Source organism: Ursus americanus, chromosome 10 (assembly GCF_024610735.1).
Source record: "Ursus americanus isolate L20-20 chromosome 10, mUrsAme1.1.p, whole genome shotgun sequence".
NCBI lineage: Eukaryota > Metazoa > Chordata > Mammalia > Carnivora > Ursidae > Ursus > Ursus americanus.
This window is the reverse complement of record NC_142136.1, coordinates 10,651,982-10,665,718: the sequence shown is the minus strand read 5'-3', so window position 1 is coordinate 10,665,718 and position 13,737 is coordinate 10,651,982. Positions and strand designations below refer to the sequence as shown.

The 13,737-nt window shown below is 44.3% G+C and overlaps 1 protein-coding gene across 16 annotated transcripts in view; it reads right to left on the bottom strand.

Annotated features, from left to right (window-relative positions):
• GGACT (gamma-glutamylamine cyclotransferase) overlaps positions 1-13,737 on the bottom strand; it is a 62,520-nt gene that overhangs the window by 27,582 nt on the left and 21,201 nt on the right. The gene's annotated exons all lie outside the window — the stretch shown is intronic.

The window sequence follows — 13,737 nt, the reverse complement described above, 5'->3', positions numbered from 1 at the left end:
CCGGTTTCTTTACAGCAACGACAAGGGCTTCCTGCCCGGCCGACCCCTCGCCAGCCCCACTCAATGCCCCGGAAACGATTATGGCAAAACACCTTGCTTCCATTAACCAAGCGGCTCTGGGCAAACGGCGGTGCCTTTGAAATCAAGAAGTGGGGGTCTCCGCTGCGCCGTCCCCTCCCACGCTGACCCCTCGTGGGTCCGTGCAACAAACGGGCGCTTTATGGCCCCTGATGCCGCACTGGGTCCTCGGAATGCTGCCTCGGCCGCCATCCCTGCGTTTCCACTCTTCGGCCGTGCCAGACGTTTTACAAAGACATTTTTTAATGCCACACCACTTTTAAGGCAATTATTTCGCCATCTTTAAAACAAAGGGACCAATGAGGGAGGTAGGACCTTCCCCTCACACCCCCAGGCCCACTCAAAGTCTGGAAAGAACAGCTGTAAAATCCCCGAACACCGAGTCAGGGAAGGGCTCTACGGAGACAGGCGGGACGGTGACCGCCCCGGCGCGGCTGGGTTGGGGGTGCCGCCAGCCCCCTCTGGCTCCGGGCAGGAGGCGCGGAGCGCTCAGCAGCGGCCTGGCCCGCCAGCCAGAGAAGAGCGAGTGCTGCCGGAGGTGGTGGGGCGAGCGCTCGGTGCCACGGGCTGCGCTGCGGCCCGGGAAGGAGGTGCTGAGAGCCCTCACCACAGAGGACCCACCTGTGGCTCGGAGGGGGGTCTATGAATAATGCCGGCCACCACGCGTTGAGAGCACGTACTCCATTTACTCCGTGCCTGGCCCCATGCTAAATACTCCACTTACATTCTCAAGTTAGTGCTCAGTGGGGATCTCCTTACTTTCTAGCTTCTCCCCATTTTACAGATGGGGAAACTGAGTGTGACTTACACAGGTGCCCAGTTATAGCCGACAGAGCAGATGTGTTTGCCTTCACACCTTCCTGCCCTATGAAAGGTCTCACCCAGCTCTGGGGGGAGGCACTCCTCTCACTGCTTCCTGCCCTAAACAGCACAACAGGAACACCTCCCTGCCTCCGGAGGGCCTGGGCAGCCAGTGGCTCGAGCCACTATCCACACCAGGCTCCATTCATGTCCTCACCCAGAAGGCACCCACAGGTATTCACAGCACCAAGCAGACATCGCTGCAACCTGCCAGGCGTGCACCGTGGAATCAGTGCTGAGAAGCTGCCACCATCCGGGAACTCTTAACAATTTTATCTTTGACCTTGGGTTAAGGTCTGATGGGACACTAGTGAACAGAGTAGTTCTGTGCAGCCCCACTGGCACACAGCATTCTCGATGTCCCAGGGACAGGATTCAGCGAGACTCAGAGCAAGGACAAGGTAACGTGTGACATCTATGACCGGCTTAGCTGGGAGAAGCCCAACTCCATTCCAAGCAGAACTTGCTTGGAACACAGGAAGGCGGTATATACATTTTTTGGAATGACCCTCCTACATACTTAATGTGTGAATTTTCCTGGGTGTAAAATTTTATCTCAAAGAAAACCTCTAAAGAAAAAGATTGAGATCATAGAAGGAACACAATTTGCCGGCCTCTCGGTCTATAATTACTATTACCAGTTTGTATTCTTATCTGAGTTCAACATGCTTCACAATCCCCAATCGACAGCAAAACCTTCCCATCTTTTATTTAGGATTTGCGGTGGCCTCCCTTAAATAAACTTAGTCACTTTCTGGAACCCAACATGCAGTAAAAAAACGAGGCCAACAGACTTCTCTGGGTCTGTTCTCTGGGCTCCTGGCAGGTGAAGCAGCCCCAGGGGCAGGGCCGGGGGCGCAGTGAGCTCAGGCACAGCGGCTGGGATCCAGACTCGGGCCTCACCAGCTATCGTGACCCCCCCCAGTGCCCTTCCGCACTGCCGCTGACCAAGCCGCGGTTTCCTCCCCACACTTGGCTATGGAGAAATACAGCAATGGTCTGCCTTTTAGAATAGTTCGCAGGGCTGCCGGAGAAGAGTGCAGCTCTTAACTGACACGCCGGCAGCTGCTCAGGATACGCTCATGCGGCCTGGCTTCAGCCCTCCTGCTCAAGGACAAAGAGCCAGGATCTGTGCTGTGTCCCCACGTGACATCCGTCTGCAGGGCATGGCGAAAGGGCCAAGGGGTCTGGTTCGAGGCAGGGAACTCCCACCTACCGTGCATGCCCCCAGAGGTCTTTGTTTTTCCCCAGAGACAACTCGGGCCAAAAGCTGCGGAGGGAAAGGGAATGACTATGCTTCCGTGTACCATCTAAAAAGTTTTGTTTTTCAGAAACATTTTAAGGCTATCTTAACAAAGTGGTTTTTATTCAGCTGTTCTGCTTTCTTAGGTGAGAAATGGGGAGCTTGGAAATACAACTTAAATTTACATCTGAATTAGGGGCGCCTGGGTGGCTCAGTCAGTTAAATGTCCGCCTTCAGCTCAGGTCATGATCCCAGGGTCCTGGGATCGGGCCTGCTTCTCCCTCTCTCTCTCTGCCTGCTGCTCCCCATGTGCTTGTGCGCTCTCTGTCAAATAAATGAAATCCTAAAAAAAAAAATTTTAAGTCTGAAGCAACACAAAAGCCCTATTACAGAATGTCATAGAAAGCCATTCCTTTTTAGGTGGCTTGCTAACAAACTATTCTAGAAAGAAGAGAATACACACCTGTTTAAACAACTCTTAGATAACCACTTTAAACGTCAGGCCAGTCCAAAAGTGAATGAAATTATTACACGAGGTGAGGGTTCCTGGCAAGGCCTGAGCCCACACTCCCTGTATTTAATGTAGTATTTCACAGCTCTGGAGGAACAGGCCTCCCAGAAGCACTGGACAGAGAGCTGAGAGATCAGAGGTCAAAGCCGAGCCCCGCCGACTGTCAGACTGGACCTGCCTGACCCAGCCAAATGGGGCAAGGCCGCAGCGGTTGGTAGTGAGAGGCACGGACATCCTGGGCTTGGCTGCCCTGGGACCCAGGATGACGGGAGAGCCAATCACAGGCCTCGCCCAAGGACGTGGGGCAGCATGATAGCGGAAAGACTCCGGCAGATGACCACCAAGTGCAACTACAAAGCTCCGGAACACCACCTACACTACAGAAGGAACCCTGAGCATTCCTCAGAAACCAGCAGCACACGAGGCTCCCCTCCCCGTACTGGTTGGTCTGGTCTAACCAGGACTGTGCTCCCACCCCGGGCTCCCCTGCCAGCTGGCACTGCCAGCCCACGGGGAATCAGCAATAATCCAAACTCCATTTCCAGTGGGCTCTGGAATTCAGGACTCTATTCTTTTGGTAACACATTTACCTTCAGAATGACCTTTTGCTAAGAATACTGTTAAAACCAGTTAAAATTCTTTGCAAAGATGTTGGTTACCTAGAGGTGGTCCTAAAGGCAAGGGGGAGGAAGGCAAACCAGAGGGGAGCTAACTCCTGTTAGTGCGTGAAAAGAATCACCCCATGTCCACACATGATGCATGTCTCTCCATTTTTAAACAGTTTTAAAAAAGAAATAAGCTTTTTAAAAAATAAAAGCACAGAAAATTAAGCCTAACGGGGTTTTTGAGTAATTATCTGTCCCCCAAGCATTCAAATCCTTCCAGTGCTTTTCTCATTACCCTCAGTTCAACTCAATTAAAACAGTTGACAGCAGCTGAAACTCTGAATTCCAAGAAAGAAGTGGGGAAGAAATGAAGGCTATGTTACTGAACATGCTCTTAAATACTTTACATAAAGTGGATCCATTCACTCCCATTCCTGTGAGTCCTAAACATGCAGCTGCTCACTGCTGGCTGACAGCAGCCAGAGTTCTCTGGGTCCAACACCAGAAAACCCAGAAAAACATGTTGTGTTGGAGTGACTGGGGTTTCAAGGGAACCGGGTGCACTGAACTAACTGAATCCAACCCTTTCATATACGAAACCCCCACCAGAAAAAAAATATTTTCTTAATCCCACTTTAAAAGCCACATTACCACTAGGACCAGCAGACAGAAGCCAGCAGCTTCGAGGCCGAACACACCGTTCTTCCCCAGGATTCGTGACACTTTGGCCTCTCTAGTGTTCAGGGGTGGATCCCAGGACCCTAAATATTACTAAAAAGCACAATTTGGTCTCTACTTGGCTTTTAAAAAGCACTTAAAAGCTAACACTGAGTCTATTCCGGGAAGAGCAAAATCCAGTTAGAATCTAAAAATCCCTTATTGCTACTTTGTGGTTATCAGAGAATAGATAACAGCTATATTCAGTTTAAACGCTTTTTCAAACATTTCAAAGATAACAGAACAATAGCTTTGTTTTTCCATTACTGGACTTTTTTTTAGGTTTATAAATGTTCTTTCATTCATGATAAGCAGAAGGACTCAGGGAAGCTACCACTGTGTTTACTCAAACATTTTCCTAATCAAATAGCCCAGAATTTTAGTTTTCTGTCTGTAGGAACTTGGTCATTTTCCTCACCCATAATGACTTTCTTATATATATATATATATTTTAAAAAATATAAAAAATATATATTTAAGAAATACATTGTATATATAAACATATAAAAAATAATATATTAAAAATATATAAAAATATATATTTAAGAAATACGTTGTATATATAAACAACAGAGACAAGAAAATAAGCTCTCTCCTCTCCACCCTCCCCTATCCTGGGACAGCCTGGGGTCAGCAGCAGCAGGAAGAACTGTCTCCCTCCCCCGGGGGCTGAGTAGCAGATGTCATCTGGTATCTCAGGAGTCTCCCCAAAAAGAGGAAACAAGCAATCCCCCCACTCCTCAAGGCCATGCTTCACAAACCACAAGCAAAGAGTTAATGAGAGTCCTAGCTGAAGTAGCCGGCTCTCTACCAGTCTCCCGAATGGGCCCCACAGCCAGGACCCCTGGGCCCTGCTGTCCAGCGTGACGGTGGTGCGGAGGCAGCAGAGGGGGGGACCCCACTGGGCCACAGAGGCCCAAAGGAGCTGATCCTTCAAAACTGATGCCAGCTTGGCACTGTATTATTACTCTAACAATGACTTCAACTATTTTTCAGTTAAGGAATTTCTCTCTTCCTCCCACTGTTCCCATCTTGGAATAAAGACAGTTCTTCAGAGAGCTGGTCCCTGTCTCACGGAGGGAGCAAGGCTGACGCAGCCCAGGACTACAGCTCCTCCCCAGGCGCTAAGCCACTGGGAGACACACTCAAAGATGATGATAAGACACACTGGGGGGCCGGTGAGACACGCCTGGGGAAGCGGCATCCCGTGTCCTGGAGGAGAGTGGCTGGCTGAACAGCAGAGTCTTCGAGGAGAAACAGGAAAGAGGTGGGCACAAGTCAGGGGATGGCTAGAGGACAAACGGGTGGTCTGAGCGGGGGGGGGGGGGGGGGGGGGGTGGCCTGGGCGAGCCCGTGGGCGTGAGCGTAAGGCCGGGACCACAGGGAAGAGGCAAAGGACGGAGCCTGGGCCTGGGTTACTAAAGGCCCAGCTTTCAGCCCTCTGTGCTGGGGTAACGAAAGGTATTAAGCCTAGGAGGTGACACGGTAAGATTTCTATTTTAAAAAATTATCTAGCGCGACCCCAGGGGCAGACTGAGGGTACCTTCGGAAGCCGGGCCGTGCCCACCCAGCGGCCCCGCCGCTGCACCGTGGGCAGATGTTCCACAGAACGTGGGCGCCAGCACGCGGCGGGCGTGTTCGGCTCAGCACTGTGACAGCCCCACACAGATCCTACCCAATGTCCATCAGCAGGAAAGCGGGCTAACAAAGTGTGGTACACTGTGGAGAACCACAACGAGTGGACAACGACATCACGGGCAGGGCTGAGTGACAGAAGTCAGGGAGCAACAGCGCGTACTGTACAACTGTGTTTACAGGGACACGTCCCTGCTGCTGGATGTCCGCTCAGTGGTTACTACCGAGGAAAGACATGGGGACACCTCCTCTAGATGGTGTTGACATGGTGTGTTCCTAGCAGGAAACCCATCACACTACATGATCTGCACACTTTTAGGACGTGCTACACTTCCTGAAAATGTGCATTAGAGGGGCGCCTGGGTGGCTTAGTCAGTTAAGCCTCTTGATTTCAGCTCAGGTCACGATCTCAGGGTTGTGAGACTGAGCCCTGTGTCAGGGTCCCTGCTCAGGGAGGAGTCGGCTGGAGATTCTCTTTTTCTCCCCCTGCCCCTCCCCTCATTTGCCCTCTATAAAAAAAAAAATCTTTTTAAAAAATGTGCAGGGGCGCCTGGGTGGCACAGCGGTTAAAGCGTCTGCCTTCGGCTCAGGGCGTGATCCCGGCGTTACGGGATCGAGCCCCACGTCAGGCTCCTCCACTATGAGCCTGCTTCTTCCTCTCCCACTCCCCCTGCTTGTGTTCCCTCTCTCGCTGGCTGTCTCTATCTCTGTCAAATAAATAAATAAAATCTTTAAAAAAATAAAAAATAAAAAAAAAATAAAAAAAATAAAAAATGTGCAGTATATTTTTTAAAAAGATTTTATTTATCTGAGAGAGACAGCATGAGTGGGGGAAGGGGCAGAGGGAGAGGGAGTAGGACAAGCAGACTCCCCACTGAACGAAGCCATTGCAGGGCTTGATCCCAGAACCCTGAGATCATGATCTGAGCCAAAGTCAGATGCTTAACCAATGGAGCCAGCCAGGCACCTCTGTGCATTACATTTTTAAGATACATATAGTAACAGAGTAGAAGACAGATTTCCAGGAAATAGGAAAAGAACAAATTACGCCTCAAGTTTGCAGAAGGAGGAAATAACAAAGATCAGGGCAGAAATAAATAGAGGTCAAAAAAATAGCAAACATCAATGAAACTAAGAGCTGGGTTTTTTTAAGAGGTAAAATTGGCAAAACTTTAGTTAGACTAAAAAAAACAGATTCAAGTAAATAAAATCAGAAATACAAGAGGAGACATTACAATTGATACCATGGAAATACACAGGATCACAGAAGACTACTATGAATAATTATATGCCAACGAACTGGATAACCTACAAGAAACTGAAAGATTCCTAGAAATATACAACTTATCAAGAGAGAACGATGAAGAAATAGAATATATGAACAAACCAATAACAAATAAGGTGACTGAATCAGTAATCAAAAACCTCCTAACAAAGAAAAGTCCAGGACCAGATGGTTTTACTGAATTCTACCAAACATTTAAAAATGAATTAATGCCAATCCTTCTCAAACTCAGCCAAAAAACTGAAGAGACAGGAACACTCCCAAACTCATTTTACAAGCCCAGCATTACCCTGATACCAAAGCTAAAACACACCACCACAAGAAGACGACAGACTCATATTCCTGATGAATACAGATGCTAAAGGTCTTAACAAAATACTAGCGAACAGAATACAACAGCACATTAAAAGGATCATACACCTTAATCAAGTGGGATTAATCCCTGGGATGCAAGGATGGTTCAACACACACAAGTCAACAAATACACACATTAATCAAATGAAAGATAAAACCGTATGATCATCTCAGCAGAGGCAGAAAAAGCATTTGACAAAATATCCTTTCATGATAAAACTCTCAACAAACTGGGTACAGAGGAACATACCTCAACATAATAAAGGTCATATATGACAAACCCACAGCTGACATCAACAGTGAAAAACTGAAAACTTTTCCTCTAAGATCAGGAACAAGACAAGGATGCCCACTCTCACTAGTCTTATTCAACATACTCTAGAAGTCCTGGCCAGAGCAGTCAGGAAAACAAAATAAAAGGCAACCATATTGGAAAGAAAGAAGTAAAACTGTCTTTGTTTGCAAAGTATATAATCTTATATACAGAAAATCCTAAAGAATCTTCCAACAAACTGTTAAAACTAATCAAGAAGTTTAGTTAAGCTGCAGGATACAAAATCAACAAACAGAAATTGATTATATTCTATACAATAATGACAAAATATCTGAAAAAGAAATTAAGAAAATAATCCCAGTCACAAAAGCACCAAAAACAATAAAATACCTAGGAATAAATTTAACCAAGGAGGTAAAAGATCAGTACACTGAAAACCATAATACTTTGATGACAAAAATGGAAGACATGAATAAATGGGAAGATATTCCATGTTCATGGATCAGAAGAATATTGTTAAAATGTCCATATTACCCAAAGCTATGTATAGATTCAGTGCAATCCCTATCAAAATCCCAATGTCATTTTTCACAGAAATATAAAAGACAATTGTAAAACTTGTATGGAACCACAAAAGTCCCGAAATAGACAAAGCAGTCCTGAGAAAGAACAAAGCTGGAGGCATCATGCTTCCTGATTTAAAACTATACTAGAAAGCTATAGTAATTAAAACAGTATAATAGTGGCATAAAAACAGACACATGGACAATGGAACAGAATTGAGAGCCCAGAAATAAACTCCAGCATATACAGTCAACTAATATTGGACATGGAGCCAAGAATACACAATGTAGGACAGTCTCTTTAATGAATGGTGTCAGGAAAACCGAACAGCCACCTACAAAAAAATAAAGTTGAATACTCATTTTACACCACACACAAAAATCAACTTGCAATGGATTAGAGATTTAAAATAAGACCTGCAACTTAAATTCCTACAAGAAAACATAGGGGGAAAGCTCCTCGACATTGGTCTTGGCAGCAAGGTTTTAGATGTGACACCAAAAGCACAAGCAACAAAAACAAAAATTGGTGTGACTACACTAAAGAGCTTCTGTACAGCAAAAGAAACAATTAACAGAATGAAAAGGCAACCTATTGAATGGAACAAAATATTTGCAAACCATATATCTGATACAGGGTTAATATTCAAAATATATTGGAAAAAACTCACATAACTCAATAATGGAAAAAAACAAAAACGAACAATCTAATTAAAACATGGGCAGAGGAACTGAATAGACATTTTCCCAAAGACACACAAATGGCCAAGAGGTACATGAAAAGGTGCTCAACGTTGGGGAAATGCAAATCAAAACCACAACGTGATATCACCTCCCAAGTGTTAGAATTATTACCACCGAAAAGATGAGATAACAAAGGTTGGCAAGGACAGACAGAGTACACCTTTGGTGGGAATGTAAATTGGCACAGCCACCATGGAAAACAGTATGGCTAGAGCATATGTTTGGTCACAGAAAAATTAAAAACAAAACTACCATATCATCCAGTAATCCCACTTACAGGTATATATCTAAAGAGATATCTGCACTCCCATGTTCATTGCACTGTTTACAACAGCCGAGATGTGGAAACAATCTAAATGTCTGTCAAGAGATGCATGGATAAAGAAGATGTGGTTGTGTGTGTGTGAGTGTGTGGGTGAGGGTGAGAGAGAGAGAGAGAGAGAGAGAGAGAGAGAGAGAGATGGAAAACTATTCAGCCATGAAAAAGAAGGAAATCCTGCTCTATGCAACAACATGGATGGACCTTGAGGGCATTATGCTAAATGAAAGAAGTCAGAGACTCACAAATACCCTATGTTATTCTTATATGTGGACCGTAAGAAAGCCAAATTTGCAGAAACAGAGAGTAGCATGGTAATTACGAGGAGCTGGGGCTGGGGGAAATGGGGAGATTTTGGTCAAAGGGTGCAAACTTCCAGTTAGAAGATGAGCACGTTCTGGGAATCTAATCGCAGCACTGTGAATCCTGTGTACAATACTGTATATACTGGACGGCTAATAGATCTTAAATGTCGCCACAGAAAAGAAATGAAGGGGGCGCCTGGCTGGCTCACTTGATAGACCATGCAACTCTTGATCTCAGGGTTCTAAGTTCAAGCCTCATGATCAGTGTAGCAATTACTTAAATAAAACTTAAAAAAAATGATGAATATGTGACATGACAGAGGTATTAGCTGACACCATGGTGGTAATCCTACTGCAATATATAAATGCATCAGATCAACACACTGGATGCCTCAAATTTATACAACAATTATATCTCAACAACGCTGGCAAAAAAATCAATGGTCTATTCTTTTTGGAGTAATGGAAATGTGGAATTAGACAGTAGTGATGGTTACACAACCTGGTGACTATACTAGAAACCACTGAATCATGCACTTTGATGTGGTGAGTTTTATGGTATGTGAATTACATCTCAATAAAAATCACCGGTTAAAAAAAATCAGTGGAACAGAATAGAGATCCTAGAAGTAGACTTTGATAAAGGTAACAAGGTCACTCAAGAATGGACAGTCTTTAAAACAAATAGTGTTGGATAATAGGATATCTGTATGCAAAAAAAAAAGAAAGAAAGAAAGAAAAGAAAAAAAAAAAGAACTACAACTCTTATCTCACCCCATATACTTAAATTAACTCAAAATGTATACAACTGTAAGGGCTAAAATTCTAGAAAAAAAGCTTTTTGGATAAGTCAGACTTCATCAAAATCAAAAACTTCTGCTCTCAAAAGGCTCTGATGATTAAATGGAAAGGCAAACTCAGGCTGGGGAAAATATCTCCAAAACACACACAGGTAGACCTTGGAGATATGGTAGGTTTGATTCCAGAGCTCTGCATAGAGCAAATACCGCAATAAAGCAACTCAAATGAAGTTTTTGGTTTCAGAGTGCGTATAAAAGTTATGTTTATACTATACTGTAGTCTATTAAGTGTACAATAGCATTATGAATAAAAAAACTGTACATACCTTAATTTAAGAATACTTCATTACTAAAAATTACTAACCATCTAAGCTTTCAGCGAGCTGTAATCACTGATCATAGATAACAAATACAGTTCACCCTTGAACAACATGGGTTTGAACTGCATGGGTCCACTTATATGTAAATTCTTTTTCATAAATACAGTCCTATAAACACTCTTTCTCTTCCTCATGATTTTCTTAATAACATTTCTTTTCTCTAGCTTACTTTGTTGCAAGAATACAGCATGTAATACACATACGAAATACGTGTTAATCACCTGTTTATGCTATCAGTAAGCCTTCTGGTCAACGGTAAGCTATTAGTAGTTAAATTTGGGGGGAGTCAAAATTACATGCAGATTTTGGGCTGTGCAGGGCTGTGCAGGGGGTTGGCATCCCCAGCCCCTGCATTATTCAAGGTTCAGCTGTTTCATATTAATGAAAAAACTTGAAATATTGCAAGAGTTACCAGAATGTGACACAGAGACATGAAGGGAGCAAATGCTACTGGAAAAATGGTGCCGACAGACTTGCTCGGAGCAGGGCGCCACAAACCTTTGATTTGTAAAAAAAATTTTTAAAAAGCAGTATCTGCAAGTGCAATAAAGTCACGTGCAATTACAGTGTATGCCTGTACATATCTGATAAATTACTTACATCCAGGATATACAGCATGGGCGGGGGGAGGAGCAGACGGAGTGGGACAGAGGGAGAGGGAGAAGCAGACTTCCCGCTGAGCAGGGAGCCGGACAGGGCCCAGGACTCCAGGATCACGACCTGAGCCAGAGGCAGACGCTTAACTGGCTGAGCCACCCAGGTGCCCCTACAAAGAACTCTTAAAATTCAAGAAGAAGGAAAACAATCCAATTAAAAATGCACAAAAGATGTAAGCACTCTACTAATGATACATGAATCTCATGAGCACGTGAAGGTGCTGTCATTAGTCATTAGGGAAAGGCGAATAACAACTATGCTGAGATACCAGCACAGAGTGGGTAAAACTGAAAAGACATTATACTAATATGCAGTGTCAGCAACGATGCAGGGCAACTGAAACCCTTATACATTGCTTTCAGAAAAGAGTGCGGCAACTTTGGAAAACAGTCTTAAAAAGTTAAACATATATTTACCATACGACCCAGCAATCTCACTCTTGGGAGGATGCCCAAGATAAGTAATTTCACATGCCTACATAAAGACCTGTACGTGAATGTCTAGAGCAGTTCTGTTCATAGCAGGCAACAGCTGGAAACAACCCAAATGTCCATGAACTTGAGAATGCATAAGAACCTGAGGAATATAATAATATGGATAAATCTCAATTGCATATGCTGAGTGAAAGAAGCCAGATGCAGAAGACTACATGCTGTCTGATGAAATGTCTACTGACATTTTGGAAAAAACAAATCATAGGGACAGAAAACAGAGGGGTGGCTGCTTGGGCTGGCAGTAGGATCGAGAAAACTGACTACAAAGGGGCATGAGGAAACTTTACGGGTTGATGAAAATACTCTGTGTCTGGTTACAGTGGTGGGTGCATGAGGATACACATTTGTAAAAATTCGATGAACTTTAAAAAAAAATTATTGAACTTCAAATATTGAATAGGTGAATTTCATCTTCTATAAACCAATAAAGCCAATTTATTTTTTAAAGACTTGCCAAACAGTAATATTCGTACAAAGTCCTTTTATCCACCATGATTATACTTGCTTTTTTAAGATTTTTTTTTTTTAAGCCCCAATGTGGGGCTCAAACTCACAACCCTGAGATCAAAAGTCGCATGCTCTACTGATTGAGCCAGCCAGGCGCCCCTGTACTTGCCTTTCTTCTTCTTCTCTCTTTTTTTAAAAGATTTATTTATTTATTTGAGAGGGAGAGAGAGGGTACAGGGGGGTAGGGAAGAAGAAGCGGGAGGGAGAGTCTTAAGTAGACTCCGCACTGAGTGCAGAGCCTGACACGGGGCTCGATCTCACGACCTAAGCTGAGACCAAGAGTCCAACGCTTTCCTGGACTAAGCCACCCTGGTGCCCCTGTACTTGCTTTTCTGTCATAGGTTAAGACTCCATAAATGTTAGGCCATATCTTTGCCAAACTGATTTATTCATTCCTCTCTGTTCCAACTTCAATAAAGGTGACTGAGAAGTCTCTTTCTATTCTTTTGTCTATGGCCATACCACCCTGACAAGCCCCATACCGTCTGATCTATTCTTTTTTCTTAGCTTTTACCCAGAAGCACTTAACTCAAGTCTACATGCAGAAACAAGACAGAACTGCCCCTGGTTCAAATTCCAGAGCCCCCACCAGGCTTACCCATTTCCTGGCTGGGTGAAAAACCCCTCCCTCAGCCAGGCCCTTGAGAAGATTTCGTAAGGACACGGAGCACCTGGTTTGGCCTCAGACACACTAATGCCTATTTGACAAATGCCGGTTTCTACCGTTTTCACTTAATGACACCCCCCCACACCCAGTTAAGGAGCCATATCTCTGCCATCATCAGTTGACCTCATTTGATGCCTCTGACTTGCTTGGGGTTTTTTTGTTATAGACATTTCCATTTCTTCACCTCCCACCCTCTCTCCTCCAGGGCTTACAATTTTGGGGATCATCTGATCACACACATGCCCCCAGACCACCCAACAGTCACACACTGTCTCATCTGCCGAGTTCCAAGGAACACCTCCTTTCTCCCTGACTTCTGACTCTGCGCCCATAGGTAAGCTCTTGGCTATACTCACCACTAATGATCTAAACCTCCTTGAGCTCACCATTAATTATCTAAACTTCCCTGAACTCTGTTTTATATTTCCTTTTGGTTCTCATTTTCTCATATAAGCAAAATTTCCATATTGGTTACAGATTGCCCCAGAGAGTTGCTTATTCCTGATTGTTACTGAGAGGTAAGACCCAACTTTTGTTCCATTACTCCCATTTCTAACCCATTTTAGAGCTTGTCTTCTTGCCAGTGAGGGCTCTTCTAAGACATGGTGCCTATTTCAAAATGTGATTTTCAAAGGCCAAACATTCTCCAAGCAGTCCCCTTTTGCTATCTTCAGAATAAAAACAAATCTGCAGTAAACATTCCCTTACTTAGAACTCAGCTGTGCTGCTTACTGGGGG